Raw genomic sequence first — 7,581 nt, 5'->3', positions numbered from 1 at the left:
ATTGATCATCTTTATTTATATCCTATCCCCCTAACACCTTATTTCCAAGGTGTCTTGCAAATAAAAACAAGTACATTATTGTAAAAATATACAAAAAGTAATATTAAAATGTAATTAGACTATCAATAATAATAAAAATAATGTAAACCATACAATGAATTAAAAATAGTATAATTAGAAGCTGTAGAGCACCCCATTAAAAGCCCTCTCTTAAAACAAAAAATCAGTTCTCAAAAGCATGTTGGGATAATAAAGGTCTTTCCCTGACAATAAAAGGACAGTGAGGAAGGGGCCATAGTAACCTACCTAGGAAGGGAGTTTCAGAATCTGGGAGCAGTCACTGCAATTGCGAAGGCTTATAGGCTCACCTTTCTCTCAAATACACCAAGTTGGCATCCATGATGACTCCCATTTTTGTCCATACAACCCTGTGAGTATGTTACTTGAGAGATAGTGAGTGGCTATCATACTGTCTGTGGATTGATTGATTGTGTTATGCCGAACCTTCAGACAAAAAGTCTCCCAGAATAGTTTACAAATGGTTAATTTGACAGTTCTCTGCCCTGAACGTTACCATCTAAATAAGACAAGACACACAAGGAAAAGGGAATGGCAGTGAGGGCAGATATTAAGTCTAGGGAGTTTATTACATGAAGCTAATAAAGCCCAATTACAATAGGATAATAGTGTCATTGGAAGGTAGTTTTCACACGACAATTGTACTACATTGCTTCCCTTGGATAAACTTTTTCAGTGAATGTCCATTACTTTTGAAATTTGCTGGATCCATGTCAGTTCAAACAAAAGTAAGGATTCAAGTAGGCCCATGTTAATGTTCTGATGTCTACTCAGCGGTGACAAAAAATGTTTATCTAGCTCAGCACTTGGGGCAAGCAGTGTAATATCATCCATTCATTCCTCTATATCCCTCCATCCAGTTTGAAGGAAATATATAGGCTGCTTTTAATTTTTTAAAAAAGCCAAAGACTTTAGAAACTAAAAGTAACAAAACATAGTAAAGCCGAGGCAGAAAAAGCAGAGATCTAAAACACACTGCAGAAATAATAAAGTTTGAGAAACTTTAACTGCCCTAGCTCAATACTAGGGAATTCTGAGAACTCATTCTGCTGTGAGATACCCAGCATCTGTACCATTTCAGACTGCAGGCCAGAACTCACATGATCAGATTTACTTTCATTTTTTTTAATCTTCATAAAGAAAATTACACTTCCGAGAGAAATGTTTTTAGTTTTAATAATAATAATAATAATTTGTTTTATTTATATACCGCTATTCCAAAGATCATAGCGGTGAAGAGCAAGTAAGCTAATTAGCAAGTAAGCTAATTTGCCCCCAACAGTCTGGGTACTCATTTTAGCGACCTCGGAAGGATGCAAGCCTGAGTCGAGCTTGGGCCCTTTTGCTGGTCTTGAACTCGCAACCTTGTGGTCTTGAGTGAATGGCTGCAGTACAGGCATTTAACCACTGCGCCACCAGGGCTCCTTTTAGTTTTTAATAGGCCTGTTTAGACAAAATAATCCTGGTTTAATAAACTAATGTCGATTTAGTCAGGAATAAATGTTATGCTGGGAATGAGCTCTGAGGAGCCCTTGACCCCACAGGTTGTTCCTCCACCTCTTGTTCGTCCTTTCTTTTTCTCTTCCTCTTCTTTTCAAAACTAATGACATGGATAAGAAACTTCTGCATCTGATTTTGAACAGATCATAGCTCTCTCTTCAGTTGCTGCTGCTGCTAACTGCTGTTGGTGTTGATTTTGAGTTATGATGACCATATGCAGGAGAGGCTTCCAAGTCACCCTATCATCGACACCCATGTTCAGGTATTGGAGACTGAGACTCATGTCTTCCTTGATTGAGACTGTCCATCTATAATGTGGCCTTCCTCTTTTCCTACTGCCTCCTACCTTTTCAAGCATTATTGTCTTTTCTAGTGAGTCATGTCTTCTCATGAAGTGTCCGACGCACAACAGCCTCAATTTAATCATCTTGGCTTCTGGGGAGAGTTTAGGCATAATTTGCTGTAAGACTGATTGATTTGTCTTTTTGGCCACCCATGGTATCCATAAAACTCTTCTCCAGCACAACATTTCAAATATTTTTTTCTTTTTCTGTTACGGTTTCTTTATTGTCTAGCTTTCACAATCATACGTATTAACTGGAAATATGATATCAAAGACAATACTTACTTAATATTCAATTATATGTTTCGACACTTCAGAATCTTCTCTAGTTCCTTCTAAGCTGCCCTTCCAGGTCCTAGTCTTTTCCTGACACCTTGACTGCAGTCTCCATTCTGATTAATGACTGAGCCAAGATATGGAAAATCTTTAACTATTTAACCTTCTTCAGTAGCAGCTGGCAAATTCCATTTCATTGTGGTGAGTCCACTCAGGGTTTCGGTGTGAACATTAAGGGGCTGTCTAAATTGCTGAACTTATTTTAGCTCTTCACAGCTCATTTGTGTAGCAGAAAACCATATCTTCCCATTCTTATCTGAACTGGGCCTCTGACTTGAAACAGCCGAATTTCAAGTATTTGCACATGTTTGAATTCCCATAGTGCCCTAGCAGGGTTAGCTAGTGCCAGCTATTTTGGTGAAAGCATATTTATAGCTGCTGTGTGACCTTTGTCTTGTTTTACTACATGTTGAATTTTATAGGTTTTTAATGTCATTATCGTCCAACAATGCTTTGAATACAAGCTGCCTCTAACCCTTGTGGGAGTAGGCAAGATAAAAATAACTTTCTTATTTTAAAAAAAAATGAAATGGGAGAAGTTGTTAAGGAGGAAAATGCAGAGTGCTACTTGCTTTATTCAGAAGCTGCCACTTCACTCCCAGTTCTGCTTGCCCACGCTGCCCTCTTTGGCAAAAGGAGAGGAGGAAAAGGGTGGGAACAAGAATACTTTAGGAGAGGTGTATATGACCACTGCTATTATTCCCAACTACAACTCTGGAGATCAGGGTTTGATTGCTGACATGGCCATGAAACCCATTGGGTGACCTTGAGCAAGTCACATGCTCTCAGCCTCAGGGGAAGGCAATGACAAACCTCCTTTGAACAAACCTTGCCAAATAAAAACCCCATGATACATTTGTCTTAGGGTTGCATAAGCCAGAAACAATTTGAAGGCACATAACAACAATAATTATTCCCAAACTGGAGTTTTTGCTACAAAATTATCTTGTGCTCTTTTATCTACTGGACTTCACTAGTTTGGTTCTACAAGTAGATCACAGAAGTGTGCAATGTGACCCTAAGCCTCTTTTTGCAGCCCTCAAACCTTCCCGAGACTAAATTACTTTTTCTGCATCTTCTCAAAGAACAACAATGAATTACCTCACCTTGACACCTAGGGTTGCTAGGCTGGATATAGGACAAGGCCCCTGTAATGGTTTGTAAAGCAGGATTGGGTATCATAAAAGTCTGTCAAGCTAGAAAAAGGTACCTGTCTTTTCCTCTCTTTCCTTCCACACTCCAACTTTCATCTGCAGCCATCCCCTCCCAACATGCTTCTTACCACCTTGAGGGGGACCTGGGGGTATTGAAATGCCAGTAATAAGAAAAAAACTGGGTGCTTCTCCATGACTAGCCCCAATCTCCATCAAAGAGATAATAGCCATATTGGGAGGGGAAAGCTGTGGCTGAAATTTGAAATTTGGAAAGTAAGAGAGGACAGGTGCCTTCATTCTGCTTAACAGAGTTGTGAAGTACCTAGCCCTGGTCTGTCCATGATCCATTCAGGATTATAGTTACAGAATCCAAATTTTGTATCCAGTCTGATGACCCTAGGAACACTTCTAGGAGTGGCAATTCATCTTTCAAGAGCCCATATTAAATGTTTAACATAGCCATTTGGAAAACTAGAAGTAGACTTTGAAACTCATCTGGATTGTATTTCTTTTGAGCCATTGGGAATAGTCTGTGTGGCACCCTAGATCTCAGAGGCAAAAAAATCATCCCGACCCCTACAGTTGCCCACCTTTGTTATACTGTAATTAAAAATATAAGAGTCAGTCTTGTGTAGTAGTTTGAGTGTTGGACTAGGGGTGCATTTACAATGTAGGAATAATGGGGTTGGAAAACCACTTTAAATGCTGTCGCTCCATCCTACGGAATTCCCAGGATTTGGAATTTTAGGTCTTTAGTGTTCTCTGCCAAAGAGTGCTGGTGCCTCACAAAACTACAAATCCTAGGATTATATGTGATGGAACCATGGCAGTTGAAAAGGTGTCAAAATGCATTATTTGACAATGTAGAAATTGCACCCAAAGACTCTGGAAGACCAGGGTTTTAATCCCCACTCACCTGTGGAAACTCACTGGGTGATCATGGGGATGCCTAAGAGAAAGGCAATGGCCATCCTCCTCTGAGTAAATTTTGCTAAGAAAACCTTCTGATAGGGTCACCATAAATCAGAATTGACTTAAAGCCACGTACAAATATACCTAATTCATTATGGACACATGTTGTGTTCACAAATTTTAACTGGTTTCCTGCTTTAGTGTTCCTGATGTATTTAAAGTATTCTTTATTAACAAATAAAGCATAATAAAACTATGAGCAAAATATCCCTTTAGAATTCGTCTTTTTTTGTCTTTCTTATTGTCTGCTTGCATTTCTTTTGTGTATGCTCACACTAGTTTTTGTTCTCTTCATTTGGACAGGACCTCTACTTCCTGAAGGAACCATAATTTTCTCTAATCAATTCATTTATGCTTTTTGTTAACCATCCTGGTGACCTCTTCGACTTTGTACTTGCTTTCCTGATGTGTGCTATGTATTGTAGCTGAGCTTCTATTACGGTTTTGAGTATCCCCAAAGATACTGGAGAGATTTAAGTGACCCCCCTTGAATCTTTCTTTCAACTTTCTTTTTACTAATTTCCTTATTTTACAGGTGTTTCTCAAGAATGGGGTATGACTGTGTTATAGCTTCTTCATAGGCCAAAGACCGTGCTGTCCGTGTTGTGGTCCAACACATTTGGAGAGCACCAGTGTGAAGGCATGTTTTGTGTTTTTTCATCTCTTTTATATTTTTAAATTATTGTACGCTGCCTTGAATCCCATTTTGGGAGAAAGGCAGGATGTAAATTCCTTATATGAAATAAATAATACATAAAATGTCATGACACAGGAAGAAAGGCAGTGTCCACGTAGGACTGGTAAAGCAGAACATTTAACTCATTACCAATTGTACTACTCAGTTTTGACACACCTAGGTAAATGTTTTGAATAGTACAGGGACCTACAAATTCCTTGGTGGAGTGTACACTCAGGTTTTTATTAAGCGATTAAAACCCACACATATCTGAATGTGTCGCTCATTTGCGTGTGTGTGTTTTAAAAATTGTAGTATCGATTCTACAGGGGATGAGTTAATTGAAGGTTTTTGCCTGTTGTTTAATTGCCTCTTTTGACCTTGAATTTATGGAAACTGCTCGCTTTATTGTCCGTTGCACTGCTGTGTGTTTTAATAGTTATGCATATGCACAATGTATGTTGTAATGGCCAAAATTGCGACACAGTAAATATGAGACTGAAAAGTGCCCTTAAGAAAGCACTGGATTTAAACAGGAAAAGTAATTAACATCACTAAAAATGAGAAGATTAAAAAAGAAATACATTCTGTGCCTTGAAAGCAAAAAAACGGAACTTAATTTGTACCACGTTTTAACACTTGGTCAGTTTTATGGGTTTTGTATCTTCCATTTACTAGTATTTATGACTACTTGCAGAATGTGGATGCATATGAGATGCATATTGCCCCATACAATGATTTAGGCCTCTGGGGACCATTTTTCAAAACTGTAAGTGGCCATCAAGCACTTTTCTTTCATTCATTTCTTCCATATTCCATCCATATCTCATTATATTCCATTCATGTTCATATTACTTCATTCATGTTCATATTACTTCATTCATATTCCTCTTTTCTTCCATCCATTAAGAACCCAAGCCCTCCCTCCAGTCCATCTGCCTTGGTCCAGGCCTTGGAGGTAGAGAGGAACTGCTGGACCTCTTACCCTTTCCCTCCACCACTCTCTTCTCCTTCTGTGTCATGTCTTTTTAGATTGTAAGCCCGAGGGCAGGGAACCGTCTAACTAAAAAGATTGTATGTACAGCGCTGTGTAAATTTACAGCGCTTCATAAATAAAGGTTAATAATAATAATAATAATAATAATAATAATAATAATAAGTGAAGGGCTTTTGGTTTCATCCAGGTCTTCTGTGCAGGCATTAACCAACAGAAGTTGCTAAACATCAGCAAACTCTCTACATACAATGGCTGGAATCCTCTTTGTGTCAAACACATAGGTAAGTTTTCTTACACGTGTGGTTGGACTTTTTTAAAAAAGCCGTTAAGCAATTCATTTCATGGCTGGCTGCATAAATGGAGTTCCACAAATGTAGCCTTTTCACATGGTCTAAATCAGTAATTCCCAAACTTTAGCCCTTCAGATGTTTTGGGAAGGAGCTCAGTTTTGGGACTTCAGCTCCCAAAAGCCCCAGCCAATTTGGCCAACAGTCGGAGAACTAAAGTCCAAAACATTTGGAGGACAAAAGTTTGGGAACCACTGGTCTAAATCCTCATGCTAGTCTCAGAGGAGAGCCACTGAATCTATTGGATTTACACACATATTAACTCATCATTGAAGAACTGAGTGAATGGGTTTTGTCTAGCTGGCATTAACAGGCAGCCAGCCATGCAGTTGCACAGTCCTGGATGGTGCATAAGTGCTTTCAATGGACCACTGGGATTGCAGAAACAGCCACTGTGCATTCCCCACTGTAGCAAGAGACAATAAAGAGGCATACTGGTAAATGCACAGTATCAGTATTCAGCAGAAGAATGGTACAGAGCAACCACCATGTAGCAAGCACAAGGTAGGGTTTCAGTTCATGTATGGATAGAGACTGTGGAAGTAAGGCTGTTTGCTGACCCTCCTGTAATGTGACATTTCACTTTGCCTCTGACTTTCACACATATAACCCAACATGTTTTAAAGGACCAGTTAGGAATGCACTATTGTATGCACCAAGGTGTCTCTTTGCCAACCTCTGGCTCTGTATGTAATGCTCAGAGTGAAAAAGATCAGTACAGGTCTGTGGACTCTGGAATGGGACCAGTACCATGATCCTTTTCCCCCCTTGCCTGCCTGCACATCACACATCCAGGAGTGAATGGGAAGGTGGGTTGAGCTTGATATATAATTTGCTCAGAACATTTTCCTAGGCAATGCTACAACTTAGGCCATGATACTGCATGGTGGCTAAGAGAGAGAACTACAAATCACAATGCCTTTACCACTGGCATGATTTTAACAGGTAATTTTGAGGTAGCTTCTCTCTTCTCTCTCTTGCTCTCTCTCTCTCTCACACACACACATACACACAACTTTGCCCTTCTTGACCCAACAGAGAAACGTTGTTGTTGTGTGCCTTTAAGTTGTTTCCGACTCATGATGACCCTAAGGTGAACCTATCATAGGGTTTTCTTGGCAAGACATAATAATAATAATAATAATAATAATAATAATAATAATAATAATAATAATAAT

The 7,581-nt window shown here is 39.1% G+C and overlaps 1 protein-coding gene across 1 annotated transcript in view; it reads right to left on the bottom strand.

The window, feature by feature from the left end:
* The window catches only part of COLEC10 (collectin subfamily member 10), a 36,868-nt gene that overhangs the window by 3,505 nt on the left and 25,782 nt on the right, over nucleotides 1-7,581 (bottom strand). The window lies entirely within an intron of this gene.

Source organism: Sceloporus undulatus, chromosome 4 (assembly GCF_019175285.1).
Source record: "Sceloporus undulatus isolate JIND9_A2432 ecotype Alabama chromosome 4, SceUnd_v1.1, whole genome shotgun sequence".
NCBI lineage: Eukaryota > Metazoa > Chordata > Lepidosauria > Squamata > Phrynosomatidae > Sceloporus > Sceloporus undulatus.
Note: the sequence above shows the minus strand (reverse complement) of the source record. Positions and strands in the feature narration are given on the sequence as shown.